An 18,780-nucleotide genomic window follows, 5' to 3' on the forward strand; every position below is an offset into this window, starting at 1 on the left:
TTTTAAACGAAGACATATCAGTACCACTGTGAACTATTTTTTTATTTGGGAGGTGAAAATAAATGCATATTAATATTCGAAGGGGCTGCCTCAGACCTTTTTAAGAAATGGAGGTATAGACTTAATAATTGAACGTAGAAATAATTATTCCAAGTTTAGTGGCTAGTAAAGTGATGTCTAAGAAGTTACTATGCTATAGATTATCTTCTAGCATTAATCCAGTGGGCAGGGATTTTCTTTTTAGTTCAACTTCACAATAAGGCGTATGATCACATGCAAAAAATGGGAATTCAGAGTGGAAATCTTGTTTTGAAAATCAACTAACATTTAGTTTTCCACTTCAGCCAATTCAGATCACTGTGTTTATTGTGAGGACTTTAACAGCATCAGGTAAAATTTCCCTTTCTATATAATAGTAGCAGAGGGAGCGTAGAAGTTAGTTATCAGAGAGTTTGAAGGTTTCCAAATGGTTGCGTTATTGCTGAAAACAATCTACAATTTAATGTGGACTAACTCTGGACTGTACATGAACACCAGTATATGAAGAGCAAGGAAACTTTGAAAAATGTTATACACTGGAGAATTGGCTTCATTGTGGCTATCTTTTATGTCAACCCTGAAATCTGTCTTTATTATTAAAAGAAGTTTAATTTCAAAGGATGGCTTCCCTTTAAAATGGTTCTTGGGTCTTGACACTGGAGGCAGAAGCAGAACTTGCATAGTCTGAACAAACGGGTGGTTAGAAAAGATTGTTTCAAGCCTCTGTGTTCCTAAGATCATGGCTAAATTTCCCAAATTCTGAACTGAGGTGAAAGGTCAGAGAAAGAGTTCATTTGGAATGGGATCTGGAGGTGCCCCTAAGGAAAGAAAGGTTGGCTGGACCTGGTGATTTAGGAGAAATCCAGTCTGCTCTCACCTGCTGCCATCTGCCATCTGCTTCTGCTCCATCTTCCCAGCCTCAGGGATCCCCTCAGCTCTACCCTCTGGGTCCAGCCACCTCAGCCTCAGTGACCCCAGATCCGCTCTCTATCCACCACTAACCACACAGAAAGACTACTTAGTTTAAGTTTCCTCAAGAGGGGCTGAAAACATAAAGTCTCTTTACTTCCTCTTCCGGAGGGTTGTGTGTGGGCATGCATGTGTACACATGTATATGTGTGCACACGTGCGTGTGTGCAGTGGATGTGCACTTGAGTTCTTTTGGTGTAGGCGGTCATGTGAAGACTTCTCAGACTTTTAGAAACATGATACTTGCCTCTGTTTCCTGAGGTTAGGATAAAGAGACACTCAGACCTTTAAGGCTTTGTGCTTAATCCCTCGTCCTGCTGCGTGAGAAATAAGAGCTCACTGTGGGTTTGCTCACTGGTCTCTAACTGGACTCTCAGGAGCATCCAAAGCCCAGCCAGAGCCTCAGCCTGCTGCCTGGGCACCAGCCTCATCTGCCTGCTCATGCATGTCTGCTCTTGCTTCCTCTGACTTTTGGACATGCCCAGCTTACTCCCACATGTGTCTCAGATCTGCTTGCTCTGCACTTGTCCACATGGACTTTTCTGGCTCCAGACTTAGCCTTGCAGCTCTCACACAGTGTCAGAAAGATCTCTCAGCTCCAAGAGCCATGGCTGCCTTAGGACATTCTAGTTCCTCCCAGGAGGGGGAGATCAGATACCCTTCGAGATATAGCTCCCAGAACAAGATATGTGTTTTGCCATTCTTCAAGGAAAGGAAATTTCTCTCTCTCTCTCTCTCTCTCTCTCTTTCTCCCTCTCTCTCTCTTTCTTTCTCCCTCTCTCTCTCTCTCTCTCTCTGTCATGACAAGTGCGTGAACAATTTGATTTCAAGCTTTATGGTCCAGAGCATCCTAGGCACTCAGTATGGTCCCCAAACCATTGCCTTCTAACCCGCTGCAGGCCTTTTGGGAGAAAGTCAACTCTTTTCCTTTTCTTAGGCTCAGTCTGGTTATTCAACCCAGAAAGGGGAAGCTGGGGCTGGGGCCACAGTGTTTGGACTCAGCCTGAAGATCTTCTGTGATGGTTAATATTGAGTGTCAACTTGATTGGATTGAAGGATGCAAAGTATTATTCCTGGGTGTGTCTGGGAGGGTGTTGCCAAAGGAGATTAACATTTGAGTTAGTGGACTGGGAGAAGGCACAGCCACCCTCAATTTGGGTGGGCACCATCTAATCAGCTGCCAGCCAGGCCAGAATAAAAGCAGGCAGAAGAAAGTGGAAAGAACAGACTTGCTAAGTCTTCCAGTGTCCATCTTTCTCCCGTGCTGGATGCTTCCTGCCCTCAAACATCAGACTCCAAGTTCTTTAGCTTCTGGGACTCTTGGACTTACACCAGTTGTCTGCCAGGGCCCCTGGGGCCTTTGACCACAGACTGAAGGCTGCACTGTCGATTTCCCTACTTTTGAGGTTTTGGTACTTGGAACAATCCACCACTGACTTCCTTGCTCCTCAACTTGCAGACAGCCTATCGTGGGACTTTACCTTGTGATCACGTGAGTCAATTCTCCTTAATAAACTCCCTCTCATATATGCATATATCCTATTAGTTCTGTCCCGCTAGAGAACCTTGACTAATACATCTTCCTCCTTTCTGTCTTTCTCACCCAAACTAGAAGGCTACTACCAGTTGTGATCACAATTGTCCCACTGGTTTCCAATACTCTTTTCATAGTCATTTTAGCCTTTTAGGTTTGACACCTCTTCTTGTAGAACACTCGAATATGGGCAGAGTCCCTTCAGCTCAGCTGACAATCAGTTTACACATACTGTACCCAAGCTGTCACTGAGGAAGAAACTGACATCTTAGCCAGCCCACCTTGAGACCAGAGAGGGGTCTGCCTGAGTAGCCTCTCTGCCACAGATACCAGAGACAGGGCAAGCAGCCCCATACTCCACAGACGGCCCTGTGGCATCCTGAAACTCCTTGTTATCTTCAGGTCCTATGTTTAGTTCCAGGGCAATTGAGGGTTATTTTTTGGTTCAAGGTTCAGTTCAGGAAAATTCTATATCTTTACAACTTATATTCTATCTCATTCAAAATGAGTATGTCTTCATTGATTCCCATGGGAATATGTATTCTTTCAACTCTATAATCATGAATAAGACAAAACCAATGAAAACTTGCCATGGCCTTTTAGTCTCCAAAAATTAATATTCACATGTTTCAGAAGCGGTGACATGGAGAGAATTTTCTGATCTTTCATCCTAAATGGGTCTGTGCGCACTATGGAAAAGATGGGCAGGCCGCTCTCCACCTGTGTGTGCCATTGCTGGTGTGTGCTGACGCTGAATCAGGATCTAACTTGGTTCCCAGGCCCTTACTCAGGCTTTCTTCCCGCTTCTTCAAAACTCCAAACTCTAGGGCATTTTTGGGGTGACTTTGTGAATGAGGTGCAGGCTTCTGGAACATCTGGGCTTCAGGGAAGGTATCTTCCTCCCTCTGTTCTGTTTCCAGAGGAGCCCTACTGTGCACAAAAGGAAAAGGCACAGTGAATTAAATGGATGGGCGAGTACTCCAGAGTGAAATTCCTAGAGGTTATCTCACTTTTCCACTTACTATAATCCTCATACTATCTTAATAAGTTTTCCAACATTTCAATTCATGTCATTTATCTTCTTAAGATGGGAAAAAAGTTTTTAAAAATTACCTCAGCGTCCTTTGCATCAGTGAGATAAATGGAGAGGTCTGTGAGTGGCGAGTACCCTGCAGCAGTCTTTCTCTGGCATCCCATTAGGGCGGGTATGATCTGGTTCATATCAGTAGGATGGCCATAGGTCTCCTGGAAGGTGTTATCAACTAATTTCTGAATAGAGATAAAAGCCAGTGAAAGATGCTAAGGCTCCTTTCTAATTAAACAATTCACTGAACGAATTCTGTTAAAATTTAGTTTTCTCATGTAGAACAAATGCTGTCAAATACCCCAGGGAGTTGGGACAGTGGGTGAGAAATGAATCTTTAGTGATCAAATTTGGTGATCATCTGCTCACAGAGAGTGTGTCAGCCACCTGGAGGGTTATTCAAAGCAGATCTTAATCATATTTTTGTCATGTTTTGGTCTCTTCCTTATCTATTCCACAAAGCCTTAACAAAGAATCCACTCCAGCCCACACCAGAATAGTGGAAGGCTACCATTGCTTCCACTGTGGTCCAAGCTGCCCCTATCATTCTCAATGGACTTTTTAATGGAATCCCTCCTTCTGCCCTTGTCTCCCTACCGTCTATTCTCACCATAGTAGCCAGAGTGATCCTGTTAAAATGTGAGTCAGACCATGGAAGTCCTCTGATCAAGACCCTCCAAGAATTCTCCATGTCACCTAACATAAAAGTCAGAACCTTTATGGCCTTCAGGGCCCTTCCTAATCCACTGTCTACCACTTAGCAATCTAACCTCATTCCTTCTACTCTCCCCAGCCACCTTATTCTCCTTGCTTGTTTCCTTACTTCACATAGATTTTTTTTATGGGTCATCTCAATGAGACCTTCCCTCCCACCTTGATAAATATTGCACCTCTCCAATGTTCTCTGTTCCTCTTCCCTGCTTTATTTTTTGAAACACTTTTTAATCACAATGTGACATATGTATAGTTCACATATTTATTTTGTTTATTTTATATATTCCCCCCTAACTTCTGCACTCTCTACTCACTCACACACCCTAGAACATAAGCCCTAGAAAGGCAATCATTTTTGTTGGTTTTCTTCAGTGCCTTCTTCACAGGGCCTAGAACAGTGACTGACACATATTAGGCACTCATTAAATACTTGTTGGACCCAAAGTCAATCCATCGGTCATCCATTTGGAAGCCGTCTGCAAGACAGTGAGCAGAGTGGAGCAGAGAAGAGAATATACATGGCGGGGCAGAGGGGAAGCAAGGCAAGGAGAGACTGTAAAGTCCTGAGAGACAGAAAGAGTAGCCCCGATCCTCAACTTTCTAGTTCCCAATTCCAATTCCCATTAGGCCTCTGACATGTAATTTGTTTCCTGTCTTTGTATCATCCACATGTGTCCATATTTCCTGCTCTATCCTTACAACAACACTGTCTAACTTGAACTGGCTTGAAAAGGAGAATAGAAGGAGATAATATTAGAAAAGGAATGGGTAAGCCAGATGTCACAGAGCCTTGTGTCATTGTAAATACCTGGATTCTTGCTCTGTTTGAAATGAGAGGCCAGGAGAGCAGGGTTTTTTGTTTGTTTGTTTTTTATCAAGGAATTATGCACTGACTTTCATTTTAAGGAGCTCCCTCTGACTGCTGTATAAAGAGAACTGCACTCCAGCCTGAGCAACAGAGTGAGACTGAAAGAAGGAAGGAAGGAAGGAAGGAAGGAAGGAAGGAAAGAAGGAAGGAAGGGTTCTCCAGAGAAACAGAACTAATAGAAGAAATAACGTGAGAGAGAGAGAGAGAGATTTAAAGAATTGCCTCATATGACTGGGGGTGCTGGAAAGTCCAAAATCCCCAGAGCAAGCCAGCAGGCTTGAGATTCTGGTAAGAGTTGATGTTGCTGTTTTGAGTTCAAAGGCTGGAAACTCAGGCAGAATTTCTCATTACACCCCACTCTTCTCATTCTCTCTTGAAGCCCCTCCAGTTAAGCTTTTGACCCCATCAGGTCCTCTTCCACAATGGCCATAGTTGAGGCCACCAGTCTTGTGACTTAATACCACATCTATATGCTGAAACTCCTACATTTGTATATGTGGTAATCATATGTTTCAATCTGGAGGCAGAATCCCTTCTTTTCCAGGAAACCTCAATCTTTACTCTTAAGATCTTCAACTCATTGGATGAGGCTCACCTACATAATTTAGATCTTCAACTCATTGGATGAGGCTCACCTACATAATTTAGATCTTCAACTCATTGGATGAGGTTCGCCTATATAATGAAGCTTAATCTGCTTTATTCAGAGTCTACTGATTTAAATGTCTATCACATCTAAAAAATATTTTCATAGCAACATCTAGACATATTTAATCAAACAACTGGGAACTATAGCCTAGCCAAGTTGACATGAAATTAACTATTACAGGGGCCAGAGTGAAAACAGGGAAGCCAGTAAGGAAACAATTAAGATACTCTAGATGGGCAGGAATGGTAGCATGAACCAGAGTGGTAAATAACAGAGGTGATGAGAATTGGTCAAATTTTAGATATAATTTGAAGGTCAAGCTAATAGAATTTGCTAATAAATTAGATGTGAGAGTGAAGAATCCAGGATGACTCCAAAGCTCTTGGCCTGAACAACTGGAAGAATAGAGTTTCCATCAACTAAAATGGGGAGGCTGTGAGGGGAGCAGTTGAGGGGAGAAGAAAGAAAACTCAGGGATGGGGTGGAGCCAAGATGGCCAAATAGGAACAGCTCCAGTCTACAGCTCCCAACGTGAGTGACGCAGAAGATGGGCGATTTCTGCATTTCCAACTGAGTTACCAGATTCATCTCACTGGGGAGTGCCAAACAGTGGGTGCAGGACAGTCAGTGCAGCACACCGTGCACGAGCCAAAGCAGGACGAAGCGTTGCCTCACTTGGGAAGTGCAAGGGGTCAGGGAGTTCCCTATCCTAGTCAAAGAAAGGGGTGACAGATGGCACCTGGAAAATCAGGTCACTCCCACCCTAATACTGCGCTTTTCCAATGGGCTTAAAAAATGGCACACCAGGAGATTATATCCCACACCTGGCTCAGAGGGTCCTACACCCACATAGCCTTGCTCATTGCTAGCACAGCAGTCTGAGATCAAACTGCAAGGCGGCAGCGAGGCTGGGAGAGGGGTGCCCGCCATTGCTCAGGCTTGATTAAGTAAACAAAGTGGCCGGGAAGCTCGAAATGGGTGGAGCCCACCACAGCTCAAGGAGGCCTGCCTGCCTCTGTAGGCTCCATCTCTGGGGGCAGGGCACAGACAAACAAAAGACAGCAATAACCTCTGCAGACTTAAATGTCCCTGTCTGACAGCTTTGAAGAGAGTAGTGGTTCTCCCAGCACACAGCTTGAGACCTGAGAACGGACAGACTGCCTCCTCAAGTGGGTCCCTGACCCTCAAGTAGCCTAACTGGGAGGCACTCCCCAGTAGGGGCGGACTGACACCTCACACGGCCAGGTACTCCTCTGAGACAAAACTTCTACACAAACGATCAGGCAGCAGCATTTGCGGTTCACCAATATCTGCTGTTCTGCAGCTACCGCTGCTGATACCCAGGCAAACAGTGTCTGGAGTGGACCTCCAGCAAACTCCAACAGACCCACAGCTGAGGGTCCTGACTGTTAGAAGGAAAACTAACAAACAGAAAGGACATCCACACCAAAAACCCATCTGTAGGTCACCATCATCAAAGACCAAAGGTAGATAAAACCAAAAAGATGGGGAAAAAACAGAGTAGAAAAACCAGAAACTCTAAAAATCAGAGCACCTCTCCTCCTCCAAAGGAACATAGCTCCTCACCAGCAATGGAACAAAGCTGGATGGAGAATGACTTTGACAAGTTGAGAGAAGAAGACTTCAGAAGATCAAACTACTCTGAGCTAAAGGAGGAAGTTCGAACCAATGGCAAAGAAGTTAAAAACCTTGAAAAAAATTAGACGAATGGCTAACTAGAATAACCAATGCAGAGAAGTCCTTAAAGGACCTGATGGAGCTGAAAACCACAGTACGAGAACTACGTGACGAACGCACAAGTCTCAGTAGCCGATGCGATCAACTGGAAGAAAGGGTATCAGCGATGGAAGACGAAATGAATGAAATGAAGTGAGAAGAGAAGTTTAGAGAAAAAAGAATAAAAAGAAACAAACAAAGCCTCCAAGAAATATGGGACTATGTGAAAAGACCAAATCTACGTCTGATTGGTGTACCTGAAAGTGACGGGGAGAATGGAACCAAGTTGGGAAACACTCTGCAGGATATTATCCAGGAGAACTTCCCCAATCTAGCAAGGCAGGCCAACATTCAAATTCAGGAAATACAGAGAATGCCACAAAGATACTCCTCAAGAAGAGCAACTCCAAGACACATAATTGTCGGATTCACCAAAGTTGAAATGAAGGAAAAAATGTTAAGGGCAGCCAGAGAGAAAGGTCAGGTTACCCACAAAGGGAAGCCCATCAGACTAACAGCAGATCTCTTGGCAGAAACTCTACAAGCCAGAAGAGAGTGGGGGCCAATATTCAACATTCTTAAAGAAAAGAATTTTCAACCCAGAATTTCATATCCAGCCAAGCTAAGCTTCATAAATGAAGGAGAAATAAAATACTTTACAGACAAGCAAATGCTGAGAGATTTTGTCACCACCAGGCCTGCCCTAAAAGAGCTCCTGAAGGAAGCACTAAACATGGAAAGGAACAACCGGTACCAGCCACTGCAAAAACATGCCAAATTGTAAAGACCATCAAGGCTAGAAAGAAACTGCATCAACTAATGAGCAAAATAACCGGCTAACATCATAATGACAGGATCAAATTCACACATAACAATATTAACTTTAAATGTAAATGGGTTAAATGCTCCAATTAAAAGACACAGACTGGCAAATTGGATAAAGAGTCAAGACCCATCAGTGTGCTGTATTCAGGAAACCCATCTCATGTGCAGAGACACACATAGACTCAAAGCAAAGGGATGGAGGAATATCTATCAAGCAAATGGAAAACAAAAAAAGGCAGGGGTTGCAATCCTAGTCTCGGATAAAACAGACCTTAAACCAACAAAGATCAAAAGAGACAAAGAAGGCCATTACATAATGGTAAAGGGATCAATTCAACAAAAAGAGCTAACTATCCTAAATATATATGCACCCAATACAGGAGCACCCAGATTCATAAAGCAAGTCCTGAGTGACCTACAAAGAGACTTAGACTCCCACACAATAATAATGGGAGACTTTAACATCCCACTGTCAACATTAGACAGATCAAAGAGACAAAAAGTTAACAAGGATATCCAGGAATTGAACTCAGCTCTGCAACAAGCAGACCTAATAGACATCTGCAGAACTCTCCACCCCAAATCAACAGAATATACATTCTTTTCAGCACCACACCACACCTATTCCAAAATTGACCATGTAGTTGGAAGTAAAGCACTCCTCAGCAAATGTAAAAGAAGAGAAATTACAACAAACTGTCTCTCAGACCACAATGCAATCAAACTAGAACTCAGGATTAAGAAACTCATTCAAAACCACTCAACTACATGGAAACTGAACAATCTGCTTCTGAATGACTACTGGGTACATAACGAAATGCAGACAGAAAGAAAGATGTTCTTTGAAACCAACGAGAACAAAGACACAACATACCAGAATCTCTGGGACTCATTCAAAGCAGTGTGTAGACGGAAATTTATAGCACTAAATGCCCACAAGAGAAAGCAGGAAAGATCCAAAATTGACACCCTAACATCACAATTAAAAGATCTAGAGAAGCAAGAGCAAACACATTCAAAAGCTAGCAGAAGGCAAGAAATAACTAAGACCACAGCAGAACTGAAGGAAACAGAGACATAAAAAACCCTTCAAAAAAATCAATGAATCCAGGAGCTGGTTTTTTCAAAAGATCAACAAAATTGATAGACCGCTAGCAAGACTAATAAAGAAGAAAAGAGAGAAGAATCAAATAGACACAATAAAAAATGATAAAGGGGATATCACCACCAATCCCACAGAAATACAAACTACCATCAGAGAATACTATAAACACCTCTACACAAATAAACTAGAAAATCTAGAAGAAATGGATAAATTCCTCAACACATACACCCTCCCAAGACTAAACCAGGAAGAAGTTGAATCTCTGAATAGACCAATAACAGGCTCTGAAATTGAGGCAATAATTAAAAGCTTGCCAACCAAAAAAAGTCCAGGACCAGATGGATTCACAGCTGAATTCTACCAGAGGTACAAGGAGGAGCTGGTACCATTCCTTCTGAAACTATTCCAATTAATAGAAAAAGAGGGAATCCTCCCTAACTCATTTTATGAGGCCAGCATCATCCTGATACCAAAGCCTGGCAGAGACACAACAAAAAAAGAGAATTTTAGACCAATAGCCTTGATGAACATTGATGCAAAAATCTTCAATAAAATACTGGCAAACTGAATCCAGCAGCACATCAAAAAGCTTATCCACCATGATCGAGTGGGCTTCATCCCTGGGACGCAAGGCTGGTTCAACATACGCAAATCAATAAACGTAATCAAGCATATAAAAAGAACCAACGACAAAAACCACATGATTATCTCAATAGATGCAGAAAAGGCCTTTGACAAAATTCAACAATGCTTCATGCTAAAAACTCTCAATAAATTAGGTATTGATAGGACATATCTCAAAATAATAAGAGCTATCTATGACAAACCCACAGCCAATATCATACTGAATGGACAAAAACTGGAAGCATTCCCTTTGAAAACCAGCACAAGACAGGGATGCCCTCTCTCACTACTCCTATTCAACATAGTGTTGGAAGTTCTGGCCAGGTCAATCAGGCAGGAGAAGGAAATAAAGTGCATTCAATTAGGAAAACAGGAAGTCAAATTGTCCCTGTTTGCAGATGACATGATTGTATATCTAGAAAACCCCATCTTCTCAGCCCAAAATCTCCTTAAGCTGATAAGCAACTTCAGCAAAGTCTCAGGATACAAAATCAATGTGCAAAAATCACAAGCATTCTTATACACCAATAACAGACAAACAGAGAGCCAAATCATGAGTGAACTCCCATTCACAATTGCTTCAAAGAGAACAAAATACCTAGGAATCCAACTTACAAGGGATGTGAAGGACTTCATCAAGCAGAACTACAAACCACTGCTCAATGAAATAAAAGAGGATACAACCAAATGGAAGAACATTCCATGCTCATGGGTTGGAAGAATCAATATTGTGAAAATGGCCATACTGCCCAAGGTAACTTATAGATTCAATGCCATCCCCATCAAGCTACCAATGACTTTCTTCACAGAATTGGAAAAAACTACTTTAAAGTTCATATGGAACCAAAAAAGAGCTGCATCGCCAAGTCAATCCTATGCCAAAAGAACAAAGCTGGAGGCATCATGCTACCTGACTTCAAACTATAATACAAGGCTACAGTAACCAAAACAGCATGGTACTGGTACCAAAACAGAGATATAGACCAATGGAACAGAACAGAGCCCTCAGAAATAATGCTGCATATCTACAACTATCTGATCTTTGACAAACCTGACAAAAACAAGCAATGGGGAAAGGATTCCCTATTTAATAAATGGTGCTGGGAAAACTGGCTAGCCATATGTAGAAAGCTGAAACTGGATCCCTTCCTTACACCTTATACAAAAATTAATTCAAGATGGATTAAAGACTTAAATGTTAGACCTAAAACCATAAAAACTCTAGAAGAAAACCTAGGCAATACCATTCAGGACATAGGCATGGGCAAGGACTTCATGTCTAAAACACCAAAAGCAATGGCAACAAAAGCCAAAATTGACAAATGGGATCTAATCAAACTAAAGAGCTTCTGCATAGCAAAAGAAACCACCATCAGAGTGAACAGGCAACCTACAGAATGGGGGAAAATTTTTGCAACCTACTCATCTGACAAAGGGCTAATATCCAGAATCTACAATGAACTCAAACAAATTTACAAGAAAAAAACAAACAACCCCATCAAAAAGTGGGCAAAGGATATGAACAGACACTTCTCAAAAGAAGACATTTATGCAGCCAATAGACACATGAAAAAATGCTCATCATCACTGGCCATTAGAGAAATGCAAATCAAAACCACAATGAGATACCATCTCACACCAGTTAGAATGGTGATCATTAAAAAGTCAGGAAACAACAGGTGCTGGAGAGGATGTGGAGAAATAGGAACACTTTTACACTGTTGGTGGGACTGTAAACTAGTTCAGTCATTGTGGAAGTCAGTGTGGCGATTCCTCAAGGATCTAGAACTAGAAATACCATTTGACCCAGCCACCCCATTACTGGGTATATACCCAAAGGATTATAAATCATGCTGCTATAGAGACACAAGCACACGTATGTTTATTGTGGCACTATTCACAATAGCAAAGGCTTGGAACCAACCCAAATGTCCAACAATGATAGACTGGATTAAGAAAATGTGGCACATATACACCATGGAATACTATGCAGCCATAAAAAATGATGAGTTCATGTCCTTTGTAGGGACATGGATGAAGCTGGAAACCATCATTCTCAGAAAACTATCGCAAGGACAAAAAACCAAACATCGCATGTTCTCACTCATAGGTGGGAATTGAACAATGAGAACACATGGACACAGGAAGGGGAACATCACACACTGGGGACTGTTGTGGGGTGGGGGTAGGGGGGAGGGATAGCATTAGGAGATATACCTAATGCTAAATGATGAATTAATGGGTGCAGCACACCAACATGGCACATGTATACATATGTAACAAACCTGCACGTTGTGCACATGTACCCTAAAATTTAAAGTATAATAATAATTAAAAAAAAAAAAGAAAACTCAGGGGTTCTGTTTTGGATCTGTTCCATTTGGAGACTCCACAAACATTCGAGTAAGATACCAGAAGGGTAATTAGATATATGAGTCTGAAGTTTAAAGGAGGGGTCCAGATTACAGAAATGTAGGTATTTCAACATATAGATGTCATATGAAGCCACAAGACTGGTGCCCTCAACTATAGCCAATGTTGAGGAGTGATAGGGTCAAAAACTTAATTGGAGAAGCTTCAAGAGAGAATGAGAAGAGAGGGATGGTAATAATGCAGTGCAACTAGGTAGGGGGGCATTCATATACATACTTTACAGGTGAGGAAATCCAGGCTCAGAGAGTGAGTGTAACTTGCCAAAAGACACACAACTGGTAAGAAACAGAATTGGGCTACAATCCAGGTAGCCGCAATGAGTGTTTCACCCACTTCTCCAGGCCAACTGCCTTCTCTGCTGTCCCTTCCTTCCTATGCCCCTCTTGAGTTTTATTTTTTGGCAAAGGAGATATGGGGGGAAAGGGGAAAGAAAAACTACAGTTGATACTCGAGATAATACATGTAAAGACCCTTGGAAAACTGTAAAGCCATATAGATGAAGGGAAGTATTACTATTAAGTTTGGGAAGGTTTATTTATAACATTATCCCTTCCTGTGATGGCTAATCATTTAATTTCCCTCAGAATTGACCTTTAAAATGAGGAAAATTGGACTTAAGTTAGACAAACTAATGCTATAATTAAAACATGGTCAAGAAAGATTTCAGGGATCTTCTGGCAAAGAGATTGGGGAAGAAGCCCATCTCTCTGGTTGACTTCCCCTGAAAGCAAAATAAGCCATGAAACAGACTGTGAAAGATACTGTTCATTTTGCCATGAAATATATTGTGGAAGAAATATTGATCATTCAATGAGGAGCTATCAAAACTGGTTTTCCTTGAAGGCAACTCTGATTTTTTAATAACGTGATCTGGATGGGGACACTACCCATCCAGCCAAGGAGCATTCATGGAGGAAATCTATGAAAGCTTCAAGAAATTCTATCTGCCCCATGAGTAAAAGATTGGCCTAATTTGAGGTCATGTGTGAGAGAAAGAAAATAGCATTAACCCAAAATGAAAGTCTCTGAGTCAGAGAAACCTGCGTTTCTCACTTTCCCCTAGATTTCTCAGCCAGCCAGAAAGGGAAATAACATGATCCCATCTAAGGACGTTGTGTTGAGAGCCTTCTATTGAAGTAAATGAAGCATGTTTAGGAGATTCAGACCGATGTGCTTGTGAGTGGTTATCTAAATGTGACCCCTAGTGTCCAACTTGTGTGGCACTCACAGGGGAAAATCTAGGTGATTTGATGGACTGGAGACCACGGAATCATGGAATGCTCAAGCTGGAAAGAATTAGAGAGCATCTAATCCAGTTTTCTAGCTTTACAAATGAGTGGTTACTATCTTTCTATCACTAGGCAAGTGATTAAGTGACTTGCCTAGGGTGAGATAGTGGCAGAGCTGGAATGGAACTAGGTCTCCTAAGCCCCAGTCTAGTCATTTCCTATCCATTTGAAAATGTTTTCCATAAAATGCCATTGTCTTTATGTAGTTTGATATAGGACCTACCTGCAGAAGAACATGGGAATTAAGTGTTGATTTCACATTGGCTAATATGAAGAGGGTATTGACATCATTTTTATGATCTGAAGCAGTGCTCGTTAGTAACTGAATCTTAAATTGCTCATGTTAAGAATTGCTAGAAAGATTGAAAACCCTTTCCATATTTTCCACATTGCACACCACACATTTAAGTGGCAGATTATGCCACTTCTTCTCAGCCCAAGGTTCCTAGTGATCTTCAAAAGAAAGAAATTATATCATGGAACTAGAACATTCAGTCAGGGTAGAAACCTGCTGGACTGTCTCCCAAGGTTCCCAGCTATGGCCATTTGTGTAGGTAACTATTAGTTGTCATCCATGGTTCCAGTAGTAATAGAGGACATTGTGTCCTCATGCATACTGGTTCTCCCAACCCAGATGCCCCTCACTACCATCCAGTGAGTATTCGGGCCACTCACTCTCTAATTTCTTCCAATAGTTTGCTGCATATTCCATTGTCCTCAAGCTCCATCCCCTTCTGGATCCCCTCAGTCTGTAGAATGACCTTGCCCCCACCCCAACTTTACTGAAAAAAATCAAGGCCATTCAACATGACCTAACAAAGCTTCCCTTTTCTTCACTCTACAATGTCTCTTTATCTTTTGTCCTTTCCAAGAAGAAATATTCCTTTTCTTTCCAATGTCTAATCTTTTTGTCCTTGTGAACCCTTCCTGGGATGTTTCTTCATCAGTTATCAACATCCTCTTCTTCAGTTCCATTTTCTCTTCTCTCTATGACTCCTCCCTTAGCTAGAAAAATGCCCACAAAACTTTAAAAAAAAACTTGAAACTCAAACTTTAAAAAAAACTTTAAACCAAAAAAAAAAAAATCTGTTGGCCAATTCCTCTCAAGTTAAATCCATTTCCACCCTCCCTTTTACTTCCAAATTTGCTGAATGATCTAATTTGCTACCTTCTTTACGCCTTGCAATTTCAATTTTAATTCAAGAGTCTCCTGGAATTATTTTCCTAGAAAATTAAAATAATCAAAATTGAATCATTTGACCCAATGACCTATTCTTATTTTTCAGACTTTCTTGACCTTTCCATGGAGTTTTGTCCACTCAGAAAATATTTACTAAAGATCTACCTTGGCAACGCTCTGAACTAAGCCCTGTGGGGAATAAAGGTGAGAAATGCCTTGCCAAGAGCTTAAAAACTAGTGGGAGAAACAAACAGAGAAATACACCAAGTGAGTGCTTTTTCCTTACAGCAATTTGGTTATATAAGTCAGAGATAATTTTCACGTTATTTGTATGTGTGTGTCTAATCACCCCAGTTAGAGTATAAGTTTCTTGAGAAAAAGAACCTGGTCTTCTGTCCCCAGTGTGCCCCGCATACAGCCTTGGCCTTGGTAAATGTTTGTGATAATCAGCCTCTGAGATGGCCCCAGTGGTTCTTGCCTCCTGGTTTTCATGCCCTTGTGTGGTCTCTTTAGATATTGAATAGGTCTAGTTTATGCAACCAATAAGATTTTGAGGAAATGATGGTCTGTGACTTCTGAAGCTAAGTTACAAAAAAATTACACTTTTGTCTTGTAACTGAGAAAACTACGCAGCTACATATACAGTCTACCTTTTATGGAAAAAGAAATGTGACTCAGGGGTAGAACCAAGAACTCAGAGCATGGAGCCAAGCACAATTAAGACTCATGCTGGGAAAGAGTAACACTGACTAGTGAGGCCTCTTGTGAACAGCCCGTGAAGAACTGAGGGAGGCCTCCTGCCCACAGCCATGTGAATGCACCATCTTAGAAGTGGCTTCTCCAGCCCCAGTCAAACCTTTAGATGACTGCAGCCCTGCCAAGATCTTGACTGCAACTAAATGGCCAAGCTAAATTGCTCCTTGATTCCTGACCCACAGACACTGTGTGAGATAATAGGTGATTTTTTTGTTTTAAGCCACTAAGTTTTGGGGAGTAATTTTTTTATGTAGCAATAGATTACTAATACAGTGTTTAATAAATATTTGTCCAGGAAATAAATCATATCTCAAGAAGGAACATAACCAAATCCCAAGTATGCTCAGTAACTAAACTAAACAAAACAAAAAAACCTTTCAAACATATACTCCTAGGCCCTTGGCAGGGAGAAAAGTTGACTCTCAATCATAATATACCCTCTTTATGGACCCATAATACAAAAAGAAAGCAAGGAAAGATGTTGTGATTCACTTCACTGTTGACCAATGTAGAATGTATATTGTTGTCTTCTTCCCTGAATATGCAAGGAATGTCCAAAATGTATGTGGACTGGCAAGAAAAACAGGCAATGTGACCCAGGAGATAATAAGGGAGTTAAGGCTCTTCACTCACTGATTCTCTCTCCTTCCCTCTCTTTTAGGCCTGAATTAATAATCTTTGTTATCACTGCTTCATTTTCCAGGATTACAAGAAAAAACCAAAGTATTGTAGGTGAAAACAATACAGCCAAGAAACCCCATCTTATGTTTATCCATTTAGAAGCATCCTTTGGTGCAGGAAGAGCTTAAATTCTAAATCTCAAGATAGCTAACACAGATGCACTGTTCCAAGGAGCCAGCAAGGAAAATACAATCCTGCTTCTCAAACACATCCCCTGGAATTGGTGGCAAGTTATCTTCAGAGAAGAGAATTGTCACCAGATTAAGAGAATAAAGGACCCGATGAAAAGCACGCTTGCATTGCATTCACAAGGCTGGCTTTCAGTTCTCCAAAAAAATTCATGTCATTGCCTAAAAATTACTCATGGAAATTGGTACGCAGACAGATACAATACTGTTGTTGTTTTTGGTTGCGGTTTTACTTCTACTAAAGCCCACAGCACTGCTGAGGAATTATCCTCTGAACCGAAAAGTCCTAAAGTTAGGCTTGTATTTGACTTCAAACAATAAACACCATGCTAAAAATGGCTTTGGCAGATACAGCTCTTCCCTCCAGTGAGCAGCCAGTCAGGAGCAGGCAACCCAGTCTCCTTCTGACTTCCTGTTTATGTTTCAAGCAGGAAGAAGGGAGAAAGACAAGAGTGCAAAAGGCAGAATGGGCATCCAGTCTCATCTGTCCGTTTTAAAAGCTTTCCTAGAAGTTCTACCCAGCAACTCCCACGCCCATCTCATTGATGAGAACAGGGTCACATGACCACTACTCCTGGCGAAGGATTCTAAGAGGTGAATGTTTTCATCTTCTTACTTCTCCATTGGAGGAAAGCAGGGAGAAAGGAGTTGTGTGTGCCAGTGGGGCCAGTTCACAATGTTTGCCACACTAGGGCTATAAGAGATCTTGGGTAATTCTGCAAATCTGTTTTTCTGCCCCACATAAGATTATTTCCCACATATAATGCTCTCCATTAGAGTATGTGGTGAATACTGCAATACAGAAAAGGATCTCTTGCCCCTCACCCGTTCACAGCAGAACGAAACAACAAGACTTTCCTTTTAGAAAGCAGATGCCTTGGGAGCTACTTCACCTGGGGCCAAACGTATCCTCTCAGCAGCAGAGGTGATTACTTTTCTTAATTACTATTGCTTTGCATCTTGTTATGTGAGCTGTCAGCATCTTAATTTAGCTGATGACTTTCCACAATCATTTTAGATTTATTTGGTACCTAATTTACTTAACATAGCTTTTGCTGTGAAAGTTAATCAGAGGCCCAAAAACTCTTAATAAGCTCAATATTTTACAGTGAACACTACCGTGAGGACTGCTTTATGAAAATGATGACAAGGCACAGGGTCTGTAGCTTTCAGAATCAATAAGTCACAGACTAATGAATTAGAAAGGTCTTGAACTTCTACTTCAGTGCAGTCTTCATGTACCAGATGCATAAATGAGCATTAGTAAATGGAGCTGGTTCTTAGTAGAAAATTTCCATTAATCTAACACTGAGTGTAGAAGAATCTCTGTAGTCTTATAAATAGACTTAAGAATATTTATTGTGATTAATTAATTAATTAAAATGATACTGGTTGTGCCACCATTTCTTCAGGTATTTCTCTTGAGATGAAACTGTTTTGTTTTTCTGTTTCTGCTAGTCCTGACTTTTGATGTCAATGGAAATCAATCAGCTTAGCAACAAAACAAAACAAAACAAAACAAACAAACAAAAAAACACCCTTTTGAGGTATCTCTCTCCATATACCACTTAGGGGTGAGTTCAAAATGCAGGGACCCCTTCTGTGTATTTTACAATCCAAGATTGAAAATACAAATGAAGAGGAACACAGAGCAATCATAAAACAGGCATACCACTTGACAATGCAGCTAGCTGCCCTACCGACTGGAGCACCTCGTGTATGTGCCTGCTACCTTCACTTCCAAATATCTAAATAGTGTCCTGCAAAAAACTAGAAACTTGGGGAACAGTTGTGGAATAAATAAATGCTTTTGATAGTGATGGAGAGTAAAAGTGGTGGAAGGAGGAGAACAGGCAGAAAACCCTTATAGGGGAGGCTGTCAGTATGTGCTTGCGGAGAAGGTGGGATTTTTCATTTCTCTCCCTGGGATTAAAAGGAGCAGGAGAGAAAATTTGACTTTAGAGGTGGGTGGGAAGATGAATCCAAACTTCTAGGTTCTAATCCAAAGCACAAAGGATCTAGTAGCATCTGAAAAACAGACATAGGGGCCCAGGGAAGAAGAGAGAGAGGCTGGGGAGTTGGAAGGAGTTGGGAGGAGTCGAGAG

The 18,780-nt window shown here is 41.4% G+C and overlaps 1 long non-coding RNA gene across 2 annotated transcripts in view; it reads right to left on the minus strand.

The window, feature by feature from the left end:
* Positions 1-3,138: 3,138 nt before the first annotated feature.
* LOC116462544 (uncharacterized) overlaps positions 3,139-18,780 on the minus strand; it is a 112,426-nt gene continuing 96,784 nt past the window's right edge. Inside the window, exons 2-3 of one of the 2 annotated variants that reach the window (XR_009211818.1) lie at positions 3,656-3,811; positions 3,139-3,469 (exon numbers count right to left, since the gene is read on the minus strand). This is a non-coding gene — a long non-coding RNA (uncharacterized LOC116462544). Of the gene's footprint in view, positions 3,473-3,655; positions 3,812-18,780 lie in introns of both variants that reach the window. The other variant, XR_009211817.1, reaches the window with a different exon arrangement.

This window comes from Hylobates moloch, unplaced genomic scaffold (genome assembly GCF_009828535.3).
Source record: "Hylobates moloch isolate HMO894 unplaced genomic scaffold, HMol_V3 SCAFFOLD_23, whole genome shotgun sequence".
Classification (NCBI taxonomy): Eukaryota; Metazoa; Chordata; class Mammalia; order Primates; family Hylobatidae; genus Hylobates; species Hylobates moloch.